This window comes from Panulirus ornatus, chromosome 20, assembly GCF_036320965.1.
Source record: "Panulirus ornatus isolate Po-2019 chromosome 20, ASM3632096v1, whole genome shotgun sequence".
In the NCBI taxonomy this organism is placed as follows: Eukaryota; Metazoa; Arthropoda; class Malacostraca; order Decapoda; family Palinuridae; genus Panulirus; species Panulirus ornatus.
Window position 1 is genome coordinate 55,763,954 of NC_092243.1, and position 20,516 is coordinate 55,784,469.

A 20,516-nucleotide genomic window follows, 5' to 3' on the forward strand; every position below is an offset into this window, starting at 1 on the left:
CTTTGTACAATGGCACTATGCAAGCATTCCACCAATCCTCAGGCACCTCACCATGAATCATACATACATTAAATAACCTTACCAACCAGTCAACAATATAGTCACCCCCTTTTTTTAATGAATTCCACTGCAATACCATCCAAACCTGCTGCCTTGCCCGCTTTCATCTTCCGTAAACCTTTTACTACCTCTTCTCTATTTACCAAATCATTTTCCCTAACCCTCTCACTTTGCACACCACCTCGACCAAAACACCCTATATCTGCCACTCTATCATCAAACACATTCAGCAAACCTTCAAAATACTCACTCCATCTCCTTCTCACATCACCACTACTTGTTATCACCTCCCCATTAGCCCCCTTCACTGAAGTTCCCATTTGCTCCCTTGTCTTACGCACTTTATTTACCTCCTTCCAAAACATCTTTTTATTCTCCCTGAAAGTTAATGATACTCTCTCACCCCAACTCTCATTTGCCCTCTTTTTCACCTCTTGTACCTTTCTCTTGACCTCCTGCCTCTTTCTTTTATACCTCTCCCACTCATTTGCATTTTTCCCCTGCAAAAATCGTCCAAATGCCTCTCTCTTCTCTTTCATTAATAATCTTACTTCTTCATCTCACCACTCACTACCTTTTCTAATCAACCCACCTCCCACGCTTCTCATGCCACAAGCATCTTTTGCGCAAGCCATCACTGCTTCCCTAAATACATCCCATTCCTCCCCCACTTCCCTTACCTCCTTTGTTCTCACCTTTTTCCATTCTGTACTCAGTCTCTCCTGGTACTTCCTCACACAAGTCTTCTTCCCAAGCTCACTTACTCTCGCAATTCTCTTCACCCTAACATTCTCTCTTCTTTTCTGAAAACCCCCACAAATATTCACCTTCGCCTCCACAAGATAATGATCAGACATCATTCCAGTTGCACCTCTCAGCACATTAACATCCAAAAGTCTCTCTTTCGTGCGTCTATCAATTAACACGTAATCCAATAACGCTCTCTGGCCATCTCTCCTACTTACATACGTATACTTATGTATATCTCTCTTTTTAAACCAGGTATTCCCAATCACCAGTCCTTTTTTAGCACATAAATCTACAAGGTCTTCACCATTTCCATTTACAACACTGAACACTCCATGTATACCAATTATTCCCTCAACTGCCACATTACTCACCTTTGCATTCAAATCACCCATCACTATAACCCGGTCTTGTGCATCAAAACCACAAACACACTCATTCAGCTGCTCCCAAAACACTCGCCTCTCATGATATATATATATATATATATATATATATATATATATATATATATATATATATATATATATATATATATATATATATATATATATATATATATAATAATACATAATTGGTATACATGGGGTGTTCAGTGTTGTAAATGGAAATGGTGAAGAGCTTGTAGATTTATGTGCTGAAAAAGGACTGATGATTGGGAATACCTGGTTTAAAAAGCGAGATATACATAAGTATACTTATGTAAGTAGGAGAGATGGCCAGAGAGCGTTATTGGATTACGTGTTAATTGACAGGCGTGCGAAAGAGAGACTTTTGGATGTTAATGTGCTGAGAGGTGCAACTGGAGGGATGTCTGATCATTATCTTGTGGAGGCTAAGGTGAAGATTTGTATGGGTTTTCAGAAAAGAAGAGTGAATGTTGGGGTGAAGAGGGTGGTGAGAGTAAGTGAGCTTGAGAAGGAGACCTGTGAGAGGAAGTACCAGGAGAGACTGAGTACAGAATGGAAAAAGGTGAGAACAATGGAAGCAAGGGGAGTGGGGGAGGAATGGGATGTATTTAGGGAATCAGTGATGGATTGCGCAAAAGATGCTTGTGGCATGAGAAGAGTGGGAGGTGGGCTGATTAGAAAGGGTAGTGAGTGGTGGGATGAAGAAGTAAGAGTATTAGTGAAAGAGAAGAGAGAGGCATTTGGACGATTTTTGCAGGGAAAAAATGCAAATGAGTGGGAGATGTATAAAAGAAAGAGACAGGAGGTCAAGAGAAAGGTGCAAGAGGTAAAAAAAAAGGGCAAATGAGAGTTGGGGTGAGAGAGTATCATTAAATTTTAGGGAGAATAAAAAGATGTTCTGGAAGGAGGTAAATAAAGTGCGTAAGACAAGGGAGCAAATGGGAACTTCAGTGAAGGGCGCAAATGATAACAAGTAGTGGTGATGTGAGAAGGAGATGGAGTGAGTATTTTGAAGGTTTGTTGAATGTGTTTGATGATAGAGTGGCAGATATAGGGTGTTTTGGTCGAGGTGGTGTGCAAAGTGAGAGGGTTAGGGAAAATGATTTGGTAAACAGAGAAGAGGTAGTGAAAGCTTTGCGGAAGATGAAAGCCGGCAAGGCAGCAGGTTTGGATGGTATTGCAGTGGAATTTATTAAAAAAGGGGGTGACTGTATTGCTGACTGGTTGGTAAGGTTATTTAATGTATGTATGACTCATGGTGAGGTGCCTGAGGATTGGCGGAATGCGTGCATAGTGCCATTGTACAAAGGCAAAGGGGATAAGAGTGAGTGCTCAAATTACAGAGGTATAAGTTTGTTGAGTATTCCTGGTAAATTATATGGGAGGGTATTGATTGAGAGGGTGAAGGCATGTACAGAGCATCAGATTGGGGAAGAGCAGTGTGGTTTCAGAAGTGGTAAAGGATGTGTGGATCAGGTGTTTGCTTTGAAGAATGTATGTGAGAAATACTTAGAAAAGCAAATGGATTTGTATGTAGCATTTATGGATCTGGAGAAGGCATATGATAGAGTTGATAGAGATGCTCTGTGGAAGGTATTAAGAATATATGGTGTGGGAGGAAAGTTGTTAGAAGCAGTGAAAAGTTTTTATCGAGGATGTAAGGCATGTGTACGTGTAGGAAGAGAGGAAAGTGATTGGTTCTCAGTGAATTTAGGTTTGCGGCAGGGGTGTGTGATGTCTCCATGGTTGTTTAATTTGTTTATGGATGGGGTTGTTAGGGAGGTGAATGCAAGAGTTTTGGAAAGAGGGGCAAGTATGAAGTCTGTTGGGGATGAGAGAGCTTGGGAAGTGAGTCAGTTGTTGTTCGCTGATGATACAGCGCTGGTGGCTGATTCATGTGAGAAACTGCAGAGGCTGGTGACTGAGTTTGGTAAAGTGTGTGGAAGAAGAAAGTTAAGAGTAAATGTGAATAAGAGCAAGGTTATTAGGTACAGTAGGGTTGAGGGTCAAGTCAATTGGGAGGAGAGTTTGAATGGAGAAAAACTGGAGGAAGTGAAGTGTTTTAGATATCTGGGAGTGGATCTGTCAGCGGATGGAACCATGGAAGCGGAAGTGGATCATAGGGTGGGGGAGGGGGCGAAAATTCTGGGGGCCTTGAAGAATGTGTGGAAGTCGAGAACATTATCTCGGAAAGCAAAAATGGGTATGTTTGAAGGAATAGTGGTTCCAACAATGTTGTATGGTTGCGAGGCGTGGGCTATGGATAGAGTTGTGCGCAGGAGGATGGATTGTGCTGGAAATGAGATGTTTGAGGACAATATGTGGTGTGAGGTGGTTTGATCGAGTGAGTAACGTAAGGGTAAGAGAGATGTGTGGAAATAAGAAGAGCGTGGTTGAGAGAGCAGAAGAGGGTGTTTTGAAGTGGTTTGGGCACATGGAGAGGATGAGTGAGGAAAGATTGACCAAGAGGATATATGTGTCGGAGGTGGAGGGAGCAAGGAGAAGAGGGAGACCAAATTGGAGGTGGAAAGATGGAGTGAAAAAGATTTTGTGTGATCGGGGCCTGAACATGCAGGAGGGTGAAAGGAGGGCAAGGAATAGAGTGAATTGGAGCGATGTGGTATACCGGGGTTGACGTGCTGTCAGTGGATTGAATCAAGGCATGTGAAGCGTCTGGGGTAAACCATGGAAAGCTGTGTAGGTATGTATATTCGCGTGTGTGGACGTATGTATATACATGTGTATGGGGGGGGGGTTTAGCCATTTCTTTCGTCTGTTTCCTTGCGCTATCTCGCAAACGCGGGAGAGAGCGACAAAGTATAAAAAAAAAAAAAAAAAAAAAAAAAAATATATATATGTATATATATATATATATATATATATATATATCCTCCAATATGATTTCCCAGGAATACTCAACAAACATATGCCTTTGTAGTTTGAACACTCACCTTTATGCTGTTTGCCTTTGTGCAGTGGCACTATGCTTGCATGCCGCCAATCCTCAGGCACTTCACCATGGTCCACCCACACACTGGATATTCTTACCATCCAGTCAACAACATAGTCGCCTCCTTTTTTATTTTTTTTTCACTGCAATCCCATCCAAAACTAGGTGGAAATTGTAACACAAGTTCCTAAGTACGCTTTCGGGTAATGATCACATCGTTAGGGGAGATACCAGAACGAGGCAGAAGACGTAGAAAGGTTAGTCGATATACAACAAAGATCCCATAACTGAAAGATGCATGAGATGAGTGCAGAATGCGAGCCACGAACGGCTGAGACTTTGCTGAAATGATTATTCCCCAGTGCAGCAAAATTGCGAGACTGTCATCATATTGAGTACTTCTCTGCCTTTCTTCATACCATTTGAGTAGTATCCTGCATCTCAAACCGTAATGCAAAAGGACTTCTAGAAATCATTGATGAATAATCAGTATCATTTCTTGCTATGTTGTAACGACATTCATATTTCAGTTTATCACATGATTTCTTATATACATTTATTCTTAATCCATAGTGCATAAAGTACCATCGTGTCATTTGAAGAAGTTTGGATTTCGGATCGCTACAAAGAAAAAATAGATAAATTGGTGCGTATACAACTCAAAAGCATTGTTAATGACTTATTACTACTGATTAGAAGACATTTTCTGTGGTTTCCTGAACGTATCGTAGCAATAATGAATGCGCTTACCATTTTCACTTGGCGTGTTATAGAAGCCTTTTGCTGTATAATTTTTGACTACGTGCTGCTCATATGATTTGCTACTATTTTTGACATCACATATATGCTACTACTTTCGTCAAGTTTTGACAGATACGTATGTGAAAGAAAAATGTATTAAATTCTCTTTCTCTTCTTCGTTAATGTTAAATTTCTCGACGTAAAAGTTTAAGTAGCAGCATTTTGCTTGGATGGCTGTGAAAATTGATCAGTTGTTTATATCCTTTGCAGATAAAAGTAAAGCTATCGGTGTGTATACCGTCCGAAAAATCTGAATGAGACTGAAAAATCTTGTGAAATATAAGTATTCCTTTTTATCAGTCACAGGTCAATAGCCACATGCGGAGATCTAGATTCTAGACACCATTTCAACTGTGGGTTAACCCTCATACTTTCAACCAGGATAACTAGAAACCATTAGTAGTTAGGATGAGGTACGCCCAAAATTCAACATTGCTGAAAATATTATGTAAGTCAGAACGCTGGTCATGTGCCAAGACACAGTAGAGTCTTCCTGGTGATAGTGCCGGCTACCTGTCACGTCCACACAGTCCTTGATATGTCCTCAGCGCGCTAGACGTCAACAAATTACTATCAGTCAGCGATAACAGCAAGGTGGAGGGCAACGTTCATACCAGAAGGAACCTGGTGATACACAGCCAATGTGAACCGCGAAGGTCCTCCATCTGAGATCTAAGGAGAGAGAGAGAGAGAGAGAGAGAGAGAGAGAGAGAGAGAGAGAGAGAGAGAGAGAGAGAGAGAGAGAGAGAGAGAGAGAGAGAGAGAGTTTATCTACCTACGAGTATCTACGACGAGATTTACTCAATATGGCTGGGCTAGAGCGAGGCGCTCACTGCGTGTCTTCCATATTTGATTATGCTGTTTCCGCAGCCGCTTATCCTGCGCAGTTATTCAAATGATTTTTTCATGGGATTCACTTCAGCCTTGAGTCTAGTTTTCTTTTGAAGGTTTCTGTAGTTACTTCAAGTATTTTCTTTTCGTTATTTCTGGTATTGCATTAGGTACTATTTTCATCTACTGCGGTTCTCATCTGACCCTAACTATTCTTAGGCGATAGTATCTCCTTGTTCGGTGGATGCCTGAAAACTACTACTATATCATGGACTACAACATAAGATTCCCGAAAGTTTCTTAAGAGATGATGACCGGGAGAAAACGAAAGTTATACTGATGATCCGAGAGAAGAAGAAATGGGATTTGATGAGAGATTCAAGGATTTTGGAAACAGCGGAAGTCCTGGCAACAAGACGATATTTGAAAAGATTAGAACGCTCACTCTTCCCCGGGAAAAGCTGTGCTAGTGAGTAGTTTCCAAGATAAAGGACACTGAGGTGAAACAAAAGAATAGGCAAAAGGGAGGAAAGGGGAGGGACGCCAACTTGCTTGTGTCCAGAAAGATAAGCACTTTTTCGACTTTACGAAATGAGACTAATCCCTGTGAATCTGGCTTGAGTATGAGAGAATGTCATGGACTCACGGTAGAAATTTGGACAGTCAAAGAAAACTATAAATTTTGTAGTATTAGGAGAGCTGTAGACGAAACATAAGAAAATAACGATGATTGGGAAACAAATCTTGAAGCGAGATGACGCTAGAGTTTGGAGATCTAAGGTATTTGAGTAGTGCAGCAGACTTCCTGGTGCTGGAATGTGAACAGAGCCTTCCTCTGAAATCATATCGTGAGTGAAGGTGAAGGTGAAAGGGATTAGTGGAAATATTGCTAGACAGTTGAGTACCTGACAGAGGTAAGATATTGGTTCTCATTTTCGGAATTTTTAAAATCTGCTGGGGAGCCTCCAAGTTCGTACGCTTTAGAAATAGGATAGATATTTCCAGAAGTGAATAGTACTAGTCGCGAGACTCTATAGGGATGACCAAGATATTCCTTGGGTACAACATAAATATCTACACCAAAATGCAAAACACACGAAAATTTTGTTCTACATCATGAGCTCAATATTGAAGTTCCGTTGCTTCTCTGCCAAACATACCCAAAAACATGGCTAGAAAGTTTTGGTTAAGTGCTAAAGCAGAACTTACCAAGCCGAGCTAATCGTTTAATCTTCTTTCTATTTCTACTAATGATATCTCAAGAACACTTCACTCTATGAAGTTGGGTCGTACACGAATCAGATTTCAAAAACATGTGCCTTTTGCTAACGCTATGTCTTAATGAACTACTATGGTGATTCATTCTTTAGGAAATATTTACTTCACGCTTATTACAGGCAAAACGGGATGAGTTATTATTAACTAAATGCTATGTGCTTATGAAAGAAAATGATATCGTTAGACGCTTTGGGGAAGAGAAGAATATAGGAATTATCATGACATGATTATTTTGATCATGAGGGAGTTATCAAACGAATGCATGCTAATATTTCTACAATCACAGGACTATGAAACCTGAATGACCTTACACGTTTAACAGATGTGACTTCGTACTTAACACAATGGCTTACACCCGCTCAGAGCAATCCAGCTTAAGTGATGAAATGAGTTGATTCGGTGCAGCGGCACGGTCATCCTTTCAACGTGTTGAGGTTCGACATTCCGCAGAAACACACATTACCTTAATCAAAGATGTCTTCATTAATACCTCTTTCTACTTATGGCACTGTTAATGAGATGGAGACATTCAAATAGAACATGGAATGAGACTATTTCCAATATTTTCAAAATCAAAGATCGTATAGGGATGATTCTAAAATCATTCCACCTTTAATCTTGCCTGTATACTTTATGGGACTCCCAGCCCTTCGTCTTCTTACTTTTATGAATTACTTTACATAACTTTTAATAAACAAGTAGCCGCTATCAAGAGTCAGAGGTAAGAGTTCTTACAGATTTCCTCCATAAATCCTATGAATATGTAACTTTGAATATATTCCTCAAAAAGATATAATTTCTAGATATGATCATGGAGCTCTGGGATAATGAACCGTAGGTGGCAACCATCGGCAAGTATCAGTCTTTACGACCCTGGCTGCAATCACACACAGAGGCGATAAGTGGTGCACTGTCTAGGGTCATCTGCTTGACTTCCTTCTTATCACTTGATGCCGTTCTTTACAGACTGATTGACTGCAGTGTCTCCTCAGGCTACAACTTTTTCATTCGTCTCGACCTTCCCCAGGTATGTCAACGTCCGGGTACATGACCCTTACGCTCGCAAGCCCTCGGCAAACAAAGGGTAGTTACTCATTTGGTGTGCAAGACAGATAGATCAGTCTTGGTACCATATTACCACACACTGACTGAGAGCAAACTGCCTCACGACGACGAAGTGATGTTTGCCTTTTTCTGTCTCCGTAGTCATGAAAAGAGAGAACATGTTGGTGGTGGCCGAAGAACTCATGGGATTTGGGAATTTCAAATCACTGGAGTAAACATGTTATTGATAAGCCCATGTCTCTTAAACCGTAGATAGAACAAAGACAATCTAACGAGAGAGTGATCCAAGCCTCACACTTGAAAGACCTCACGAATGATGGCTAATGCAATGCTTCTGTTGACTACGACTGGCCAATAGTTACTCTTATATATATATATATATATATATATATATATATATATATATATATATATATATATATATATATATGAAATGGTAACACCGTCCCCCCGCGCGCGCGCGAGGTAGCGCCAGGAAAAGACAACAAAGGCCACATTCGTTTACAATCATTCTCTAGCTGTCATGTGTGATGCACCGAAACCACAGCTCCTTTTCCACATCCAGGCCCCCACAAAACTTTCCATGGTTTACCCCAGGCGCTTCACATGCCCTGGTTCAATCCATTGACAGCACGTCGAACCCGGTATACCACATCGTTCCAATTCACTCTATTTCTTGCACGCCTTTCACTCTCCTGTATGTTCAGGCCCCAATCCCTCAAAATCTTTTTCACTCCATCCTTCCACCTCCAATTTGGTCTCATACCTCTCCTCATTCCCTCCTACACTGACATACATATCTTCTTTGTCAATCTTTCCTCACTCATTCCCTCCATATGACCAAACCATTTCAAAACACCCTCTTCTGCTCTCAACCACACCCTTTTTACTACCACACATCTTTCTTACCCTTTCATTACTTACTCTATCAAACCACCTCACACCACATATTGTCCTCAAACATTTCATTTTCAACACATCCACCCTCCAATTTGGTCTCCCACTTCTCCTCGTTCCCTCCACCTCTGACATATATATCTTCTTTGTCAATCTTTCCTCACTCATTCTCTCCATGTGACCAAACCATTTCAGTACACCCTCTTCTGCTCTCTCAACCACACAATTTTGACTGCCACACATATCTCTTACCCTTTCATTACTTACTCGATCAAACCACTTTACACTACATATTGTCCTCAAACATTTCATTTTCAGCACATCCACCATCCTCCACACAACCCTAACTATAGCCGATGCCTCGTAACCACATAAAATTGCTGGGTTGATTAGAAAGGGTAGTGAGTGGTGGGATGAAGAAGTAAGATCATTAGTGAAAGAGAAGAGAGAGGCATTTGGACGATTTTTGCAGGGAAAAAATGCGAATGAGTGGGAGATGTATAAAAGAAAGAGACAGGAGGTCAAGAGAAAGGCGCAAGAGGTGAAAAAGAGGGCAAATGAGGGTTGGGGTGAGAGAGTATCATTAAATTTTAGGGTGAATAAAAAGATGTTCTGGAAGGAGGCAAATAAAGTGCGTAAGACAAGGGAGCAAATGGGAACTTCAGTGAAGGGGGCTAAGGGGGAGGTGATAGCAAGTAGTGGTGATGTGAGAAGGAGATGGAGTGAGTATTTTGAAGGTTTGTTGAATGTGTTTGATGATAGAGTGGCAGATATAGGGTGTTTTGGTCGAGGTGGTGTGCAAAGTGAGAAGGTTAGGGAAAATGATTTGGTAAACAGAGAAGAGGTAGTAAAAGCTTTGCGGAAGATGAAAGTCGGTAAGGCAACAGGTTTGGATGGTATTGCAGTGGAATTTAATAAAAAAAAGGGGGTGACTGTATTGTTGACTGGTTGGTAAGGTTATCTAATGTATGTATGATTCATGGTGAGGTGCCTGAGGATTGGCGGAATGCTTGCATAGTGCCATTGTACAAAGGCAAAGGGGATAAGAGTGAGTGCTCAAACTACAGAGGTATAAGTTTGTTGAGTATTCCTGGTAAATTATATGGGAGGGTATTGATTGCGAGGGTGAAGGCATGTGCAGAGCATCAGATTGGGGAAGAGCAGTGTGGTTTCAGAAGTGGTAGAGGATGTGTGGATCAAGTGTTTGCTTTGAAGAATGTATGTGAGAAATACTTAGAAAAGCAAATGGATTTGTATGTAGCATTTATGGATCTGGAGAAGGCATATGATAGAGTTGATAGAGATGCTCTGTGGAAGGTATTAAGAATATATGGTGTGGGAGGCAAGTTGTTAGAAGCAGTGAAAAGTTTTTATCGAGGATGTAAGGCATGTGTACGTGTAGGAAGAGAGGAAAGTGATTGGTTCTCAGTGAATGTAGGTTTGCGGCAGGGGTGTGTGATGTCTCCATGGTTGTTTAATTTGTTTATGGATGGGGTTGTTAGGGAGGTGAATGCAAGAGTTTTGGAAAGAGGGGCAAGTATGCAGTTTGTTGTGGATGAGAGAGCTTGGGAAGTGAGTCAGTTGTTGTTCGCTGATGATACAGCGCTGGTTGCTGATTCATGTGAGGAACTGCAGAAGCTGGTGACTGAGTTTGGTAAAGTGTGTGAAAGAAGAAAGTTAAGAGTAAATGTGAATAAGAGCAATGTTATTAGGTACAGCAGGGTTGAGGGTCTAGTCAATTGGGAGGTAAGTTTGTATGGAGAAAAACTGGACTAAGTAAAGTGTTTTAGGTATCTGGGAGTGGATCTGGCAGCGGATGGAACCATGGAAGCGGAAGTGAATCATAGGGTGGGGGAGGGTGCCATAATTTTGGGAACCTTGAAGAATGTTTGGAAGTCGAGAACATTATCTCGGAAAGCAAAAATGGGTATGTTTGAAGGAGTAGTTGTTCTAACAATGTTGTATGGTTGCGAGGCGTGGGCTATGGATAGAGTTGTGCGCAGGAGGGTGCATGTGCTGGAAATGAGATGTTTGAGGACAATATGTGGTGTGAGGTGGTTTGATCGAGTGAGTAATGTAAGGGTAAGAGAGATGTGTGGAAATAAAAAGAGTATAGTTGAGAGAGCAGAAGAGGGTGTTTTGAAATGGTTTGGTCACATGGAGAGAATGAGTGAGGAAAGATTGACAAAGAGGATATATGCGTCAGAGGTGGAGGGAACGAGGAGAAGTGGGAGACAAATTTGGAGGTGGAAACATGGAGTGAGAAAGATTTTGAGTGACCGGGGCCTGAACATGCAGGAGGTTGAAAGGCGTGCAAGGAATAGAGTGAATTGGAACGATGTGGTATACCGGGGTCGACGTGCTGTCAGTGGATTGAACCAGGGCATGTGAAGCGTCTGGGGTAAACCATGGAAAGTTGTGTGGGGCCTGGATGTGGAAAGGGAGCTGTGGTTTCGGTGCATTATTACATGACAGCTAGAGACTGAGTGTGAACGAATGGGGCCTTTGGTGTCTCTTACTAGCGCTACCTCGCACACATGAGGGGGGAGGGGGTTGTTATTCCATGTGTGGCGGGGTGGCGATGGGAAGAAATAAAGGCAGACAGTATGAATTATGTACATGTGTATATATGTATATGTCTGTGTGTGTATATATATGTGTACATTGAGATGTATAGGTATGTATATTTGCGTGTGTGGACGTGTATGTATATACATATGTATGGGAGCGGGTTGGGCCATTCTTTCGTCTGTTTCCTTGCGTTACCTCGCTAACTCGGGAGACAGCGACAAAGCAAAATAAGTAAAAAATAAATAAATATATACATATATATATATATATACATATATATATATATATATATATATATATATATATATATATATATATATATATATATATATATATATATATCATTCTTCCGCTGCCATGCTTCATGGGCATTTATATGGTTTCCCCGGCAATTTCACATGCCCTGGTTCAGTATAACAGCAAGTCTCCCACTTTATGTCACATCGCCCCAAATTACTCTACCCCTTGTGCGCCGTACACCCTAACCCCAGGTTCACGTCCAGAGCACTCAAAACCTTAGTCACTCCATCCATTTATCTACATGCGAAGACCTTGTCTTCTATTCACCACCATTCTTTTACCCACACTCTCAAAAGAGGGAGAAGGCCTCTCAAAATTATGCTACTTCAGCCTTGCCTCCGACGGCAGTGCCAGAGACGTGATGTGCCTGGAAAGTGCAGTTAGACTGTGACACACTCTTATTTGATGATGTGCCCAGTACGCTTGTGTGCAGCTTCCCTTCCAGGGGTCGGTAAAGACTTCTCAGTCAGCTGACGGTGGCATTAACACCTCGAATGTATTGATATGCGTTTGATTTGATAGTTCAACTCCTCTATTTTTATTTTTTCTGTCGCTAATCGAGGGAAATTGTCGACCGAGGAAAGGTCTGTGCTTCGGAGATCCATAGCGAAAAAAAAAGCAGCACTGACCCTCAACTTTGGATATGATGTTGTGTCATGCTTATTACAGAAACACTGTCAACGTACACACAATTGAAGGGACGTAAACGTTACACTCTAGCCCATTTTCTAAGTTACTATCAAGTTACACATGGCCGAAGAAACCTGCTCTTGAGGTGAAAACGTGAAGACCGAACACATTGAACTCTCCCTCACCCCAACCCCTAAACACCGACCCCCCCCCCCCAGCTTTTCTTAAAAAGTTAGGCTCATTACAGCAAGAACCACTTAACGTGCTCGATACCCGGGTCATAACCGTGAACTGTGGGCCCTTTCTCGACGATACCTCGCGTGAGCTGCGGTGGAGCAACTGCCGCGCCTATCATGCATTCTACCCCATTTCTAAGTGGACATATGTGGGTCTTTGATGGCTCTCCATGCATGCATATTATGTCTTCAGCCAATAATTCCATAGTCTATTTCCTGAGAATTCCCTGAAAGAAGATCCAGATAATGTTGATAATTGTTATCAGATAACCTTTAACTTGAAAAAAGTTGTTGACGTTACTGATGATAAGGAATCAACTAGCTTGTTGACCTCGTCTCTTATCATCGTCGAGATTGGGAGACTGTGCTTGCCGCTGTTACCACGGCGGTGGCACAAGAGGCACGCGTGATCTCCGTCAATGGTCGCACTGTTGCCAGCCACAACCATTCAGAGCATGACGCATGCGACACATATCCGCTGATGTTGTTTACACATGTGATCACTTGAGTCTGATGTCTGGGTGACGATGACAGGCAATACTTCGAAAAGCAGTGAACGTCTGATTAACTGCAGCGATTATGTGCGCCACAACAAGGTAGAGTTGTGGGGTTCCCATGGTCTGGTAGAGACAGCGAAGGCCAACTGGTCCAGGTCGATTCCCGATCAGCAATAAGGGCCTACCAGGCCAAGGCTGGCCAACAGCGAAGGACAGTTGGACCAGGCCTGGCCAATGGCATTGAGTACTTTGGAACAAGTCTGGTCAAGAGGTTTGCGACTGTCTGGAAAGTGTCTATCGCGGAAGCAATGTTTCCAAAAATTTCCTGTTGAATCTGACAGACAGTGAGAACTTATACCATAGCTTTAAACCTTTGATTTACTAGATAACGTTCCTAAGTGATCGTACTTAATTTCCCAAGAATGAAACTTTATTTCTAAAAACTGGTAGCAATCTTTGCAGAGGTCTCTGTTGGAGATGGTTTATACCCTCTCTGTCTTTCTTTCTCATGAACAACGCATACAGAAACATACCCATACAAACGCAAACACTCCCCTACACACATCCTGATACGGAGCAGACAATTAAGAGATATGAGAGATAACTGATCGCCAGACGCTATTGTCAAGTGGATGCTATGGAGAGATTGTCACGTACGCCCGATGAGAAGGTAGCGACACGAAATAACTTTTCTACGTGTAATCTTTGACGTACACAGTACGCTCAGAGGGGCGCCTGGTAGAAGTATTTCGCTGATATCTACACGAGGAAATTTACATAGAAACCTTCTAGTATATAGTAATTGATGTCTAGGCTCGGAGAGACACTTAATGATTTACTGTGCAACAAATGTTTACTTTTTTGTTCCTAGGTAATAAATTTTATTTTCAAATTATGTTTGAAAAGTATAGAAAATGGCTATTATTCCTTTGAAACTTTGCTTTTGTGATAAGAACAGTGATATTTTGAAAATTGCCTATTTTTCAGAACATACTAGATAAATTCAGTTGATATAGAACTGTGTAGAAGTTTCCAATGATATAGACAGTAGTATAAGCATACGGGCCTTAAGGTAACTAGCTCAGTTTAGAATTAGCTGTCATACATTTTTCTGAGATGACTTCTAGAAGCTGCAAGCATCTGGGAGACGCATTTTGCTATGTCTGCGGCCAATTTATCAAAACAAGAGGAAAAAAGTACTCCGTGACAGCATCAGCTAAGATGTGCCAGGCCTGCAAAGCACATTTCGACATGCCTGCCTGGGACCAAGACAAATTCTGGCCACCTCATTTCACCTGCGACCACTGGAAAAATCTCGGGAAGGAAATATAGACAATTGATGCCCATTTTGATGCCGGAATTTTAAGTTATGATATTCCTTAGAGTTTTTTAGATTTGAAAACTTCTTAGTTTTAATTTCTTTAAATTTTCAATGTGTTGAAAAAGAATCTCATATATGGAATATGATGAGAAAATCTCTTACACATTAGTCATTGGTGAAATAGATTTATAAACATATACATAATTTTTTTCATAACCATAGTTATATATTGTTCTTTTGCAGTGTGGCATAGAGAGGGAAGGAGAGCTATGAACTTCACTATCCCAAGAATTTGACGTGAATTCACTGACCATTCAAGCAATTGCTACTTCTGCATGGTGGACCCTTACAAACGTCGGAATGGTAAGAATGCACCTGCTGTCACGTATCCCGACCTTCACTGTACATAGAATCAGGCCTTATGAAACAATTTGTCAAGAATTCTTCCTTAAGCTGCCTGAGGCAACGGGCAAAGCCGGTGTCTTCGTCGAACCACAGATAAAGAAAATCCTGAAGTGCAAGGAATTCTCCAAGAAGCTCACTAGGAAGGAGAAAGCAGCTTGGTACAGCTCTGTTGCAGTGGTTCGGGGCTTCCTGGGCAATCACAAAGCCGAAAAATATGTAGAACACGGTTAAGGCTATGGTGAAGGGCTACAGCAAAATCGGCTGCAGGATGTCCCCCATAGTCCATATCCTTGACGCTCATGTTGATAAATTCAAGGAGAGCATGGGAGCGTATTCGGAGGCGAAAGGTGAGCGCTTCCACCTGGATACAAATAACGAGAACATGATGGGAGAATATATTTGGGGTCTGATTCCTGAAAGTGTTTTACAGTACAATCGTAAATCTCGTAAATCTACTCACTTCTAAATCTTTTGTGATCACTTTTGTTTAACATATGTTAATTTTGATTCATATGTTGTTATTTTTCTGACTTCATGTGAGTAAAAATGTGCAAATTCGCCCGTTGTCCAACTGGAAATAGGTAAATTTCAAAACATCATTATCCTGATCACAAAAGCAAAGTTTGAAGGGAACGATAGTCTTTTTCTCTTACGCATAAGCAGTTAGGAAATAACACTTATTACTCACGAACAGAAATTGCGTAACAAGAGCATAATACTTCATCATATAGTCATCAACATCCTAGCATGGAGATGATTTCATGATATGGTAAGACGCTTAAAAATATTAAGTAACTTAGATGATAAACAGAATGCTATTTGCTCCTCGGTGAGAACGTGTACTTTCATATATGCATATATATCATGAATGTATCTTTGCGTTCCCTTTCCTTTTGTAAACTTTGTAAACCTTGGGATTATAGATTTGGCTTTCTGTCAAGTGTATCCGTCGTGGTTTGAACTGATCATCACAATTTACTCCCAACAGGATCGGTACCCGCGCCCACCCCAGGTACCGACTGTTACGCCATGGATATGGACCCGGGCCGACCTCCGAAAATAGCTGCCTTTCCTCACGCACTCTCCTTGCTTTATGTACTCCCATATTTTGCCATTACACACCCAGTATCATCTGGCATCTCTTCATACAAACCTTTCTTCCAAGTTCGCTTACATTCACGACCCTCTTCTCACCCACATCATTTCCTCTTTTCCAAAACCATCAAATCTTCACCGTCACCTCCTTCAAGGAAATGCTCAGAAATGCCACTATCGGCACCTCTCAGTGTATTCACATCCAAGTCTTTCTTTTGCATGCCAACAAATTAGTATGTAATTCAATTATACATGCTTACTATCTTCCTTTACCACGTATACATTTGGATGTCACTTATTAAATCTGGTATTCTGTCACCAGTCCTTTTTCAGCATAAAACTCCACAAACTGTTCACCAAAACCATTCACATCACTGAAGAGCCTATGCCCTCCAATCAAACCCTCATTTATCTCATTACACTTTTTCGTATCTCCTCATCAACCTATTCTGACAAGATATATATTGTACTGGATCTAAGTTCAAGTAACCCAGACTTTTTATTGCTAGATCCATTATGTTGGCAAAGAAATCAATTTAGAGATTTAACCCTAAACCTTCCCTTGATAATCACCAAGAATCTTAGTCTTCCCATTCAGTGATAAGTTTATGTTACTCTCCAGTTTGCTTAAATCCTTAATGAAAATGAAAACCTTCAGAAAATTCTGCAGGCTGTGTTACGGAATACCTTGTAAAAGCTGTAATATGTTTTACATTGGGCAAACTGGTAAGGATCTCTGTGGTAGACTTAAGCAACATAAGCCTAGAATAAGAACAGAACAAGATTCAAATGCTTTGTTTAATCATATTAAAAATCATGACCTTTGGATTGACCGGAAAAACGCCACTGCAGTGTGATGTTGGGATTTAAACAACTTTGTTAAGCACTGGCACCTGATGTGGTAGATTGTCTCCACGAAACATATCAAGGTACATGTATAGAAAAATTACATGCTAAATGAAATTGTATCAACCCTTACTGAAGTGTGATTTCACCTTCATACCATCATCACCGACTAGTGTGATCATCATATCTACGGCAAGTATGCAGTCTGTTGTGGATGAGAGGGCTTAGGAAGTGAGTCAGTTGCTGTTCGCAGACAAAGGATATCACTATGATAATGTACTACAACAATCCGAAAATATGTTTGCTCGTAATGAACAAAATTATGGTAGATAGCTCTGGAAGTCTGAATCGTACCAATATGGTCTATCAGTACCGATGCAATATTGAGGACTGTCAGCCCCACCACTTAAACTACATTGGACAAACACCATGTATCCTGAGCAATCGCCTCTCGATCCACTTACAAGATGGTGGGATCAAACAACATCGTGCACAGACTAACGAGGAAGATTAAAGTGAATGACAACAAAATCATTATTAACTGCAATGATCGGAGGAGACTTATTGTCATATGAGAAGAGAAAGCACCTGTCATCAACATCCAGACAAATATAACCACCGCCATTTAGCTCTTTGATGGCTTGCCAGTAGAACTTAAACCTAATGCAGTTTTAGGACGGATGGGACACGTCAATGTCCTGCCACAAGGTACAGAGTCTGCCATGTCTGGGCAGTAGGAACCCGGTTCTGGGTTACGAAGGTCAGTGAGAATCAGACGAGCCTAACCTAACTCCAGCTCCACATCCAGAGAATAGTGGTCTTGCTTGGCCCTACATAGGGTATTTAGTAATGAACTTTCCATATTCCTACCTCGTTCAATACTTTTCTCCTGTGTTTCCTCAACTTTAAGTTTTTCTATATTTCTCTTTCCATATTTTGCATTTAGATTGTGACACATACTACCCTTTCATGATATTGATGATTTGTTTTGCTTTTGGCGTTTTTCCTTATTTTTGTGTGCTATGTTCTCTTTTTTTGAGTGCTTTTTGTATTTAGTTATCTGTTTTACATACCATATCCAAGTTTCGTGACGCAGTTTTTTCTCTGTTTCTAGATTGCTGATGAAGCCTATGTGAAGGCGAAAGCTTGACTGAAATGAAATGGATAACTATGGACAAGCGCTGTTTGAACACCCACCTAATGGTAGAATAATACTGAAAAATTAAGGGACATAAGGAGAGTAATAACTCTGTGTGTGCTGTCATTTCTAATTCCATGTGCATTTAAAAGAACCTGCTCCCAGCTTACACTAATATATATATATATATATATATATATATATATATATATATATATATAAATATATATATATATATATATATATATATATATATATATATATATATATATATATATATTATTATCATTATTATTTTGCTTTGTCGCTGTCTCCCGCGTTTGCGAGGTAGCACAAGGAAACAGACGAAAGAAATGGCCCAACCCACCCCCATACACATGTATATACATACACGTCCACGCACGCAAATATACATACCTATACATCTCAATGTACACATACATATACACACACAGACACATACATATATACCCATGCACACAATTCACACTGTCTGCCTTTATTCATTCCCATCGCCACCTCGCCACACATGGAATAACATCCCCCTCCCCCCTCATGTGTGCGAGGTAGCGCTAGGAAAAGACAACAAAGGCCCCATTCGTTCCCACTATATATATATATATATATATATATATATATATATATATATATATATATATATATATATATATATATTGGAAAGGATCACAATTTTGCGCGTGATCAAGATATTCCTATGAGTCCACGGGGAAAATGAAACACGAAAAGTTCCCAAGTGCACTTTCGTGTAATAATCACATCATCAGGGGAGACACAAGAGAAAAATATAACAGTCAGTTGATATACATCGAAGAGACGCAGCTAGGACGCCATTTGGTAAACATGTGATTGTCCAAAACATACAACGAGTGTTCATAAACTTATCATTTTACAAATCTTATCAACAATAAAGTTATCTGATTTGTATAGACCATCACTAATATCAAGATTATAATTCTTTGTGTATTTAATAATAGAAGATTCAATGATATTTCTCTTGGTAACAGAGTTAGAGTTAATAACTGAGATGGCGTTACTCCAGTCAATACAATGATCATAGTTTTTAACATGATTAAACTAGGCATTTGATTCTTGTCCCGTTTTATACTATATTCATGTTGCTTACGTCTAACAGAAAGATCCTTACCAGTCTGACCAACATAGAATCTATCAGTTTCCACGAGGCACTTTATAGATGCAACCAATAGAATTTTCTGGTGAATTCCTGATTAAGATATTCTTTATAGTATTATTGTTGCTAAAGGCAACATTCACGTCAACTGACTGTTATATTTCTCTCTTGTGTCTCCCCTTATGACGTGATTATTACACGAAAATGCACTTGGGAACTTTTCGTGTTTCATTTTCCCCGTGGATTCATAGGAATATCTTGATCACGCGCAAAATTGTAATCCTTTCCAACATGGATTCCACACGGCTCTTCTATTACTTCTCTACAAGCTGTCCTGGACTTTCTCCTTTCGTTACTGCTTTCTCCAAATCGCTAATCAAGGCTCACCAACTGAAGTTACGATTTGGATTCCTTAGGAAATGCCTTGATGAACAAGTGATGCCAAGATCTGTCCTACCTCAACGTTTGTTGCAGCTGTCTGATCGCCCATTTGACGAATTTCAAAATATTATTTTAAAGAAAAACATTGAATTAAAGAAACTTGAAATGGAGGAGGCTTTTCGCATTTCAAGAGAGAAGAAACGTGCCTTTCAAATGGCAATACCGACACACTGGAAGAACCGGATGCTGGACTATTGCTATGATGAATTAAGGAAAGAACGCAATAGGCTACAAGTGTCACTAAATCGTAAGTTGGACCATCTTATTGAAAACAGCGACTGGACCAAGAACACAAACCCATCTTTTGCGGTAAACCTGTCTAATAAACAACTAGACAAAGATTCCTTGTGTGCATTAGGCTATGGTTTAAGCTTTGTGTGCACTAACAGAGAAGCCAGCTGTGTTGATGTCACAAAGTCTTTTTTGTAATTTAGAAAAATACAGTATTTTAAGTAATGATGATATTAGTATCTGTAAGGGTTTAGTGTATGCCAGTTTGTAAAAACCAGTGGAAGCTAATTGCCCTAAAAGATTCATAAGAGCTATTAACACCTAAAAAAGAGACAAGGATATACATATTACTAAAGCAGATAAGGCTAACACTGTTGTGATTTTAGACAAAAGTAACTATCTATCTAAAATGAATGATCTAAATGATAACAGAACATATTCTAAACTTAGTCAAAATCCCTTAGAAGCAGTTAATTCTCACTTCAATAAAGAAATGAAGTTGTTGTTGAAAGGTAACATTTCTCTTATCAAAAGTTTGTCATCTTTGTCCCCTTCATTGCCATATATGTATGGACTTATCAAAACACATAAACAGAATTTTCCAGCAAGACCTATA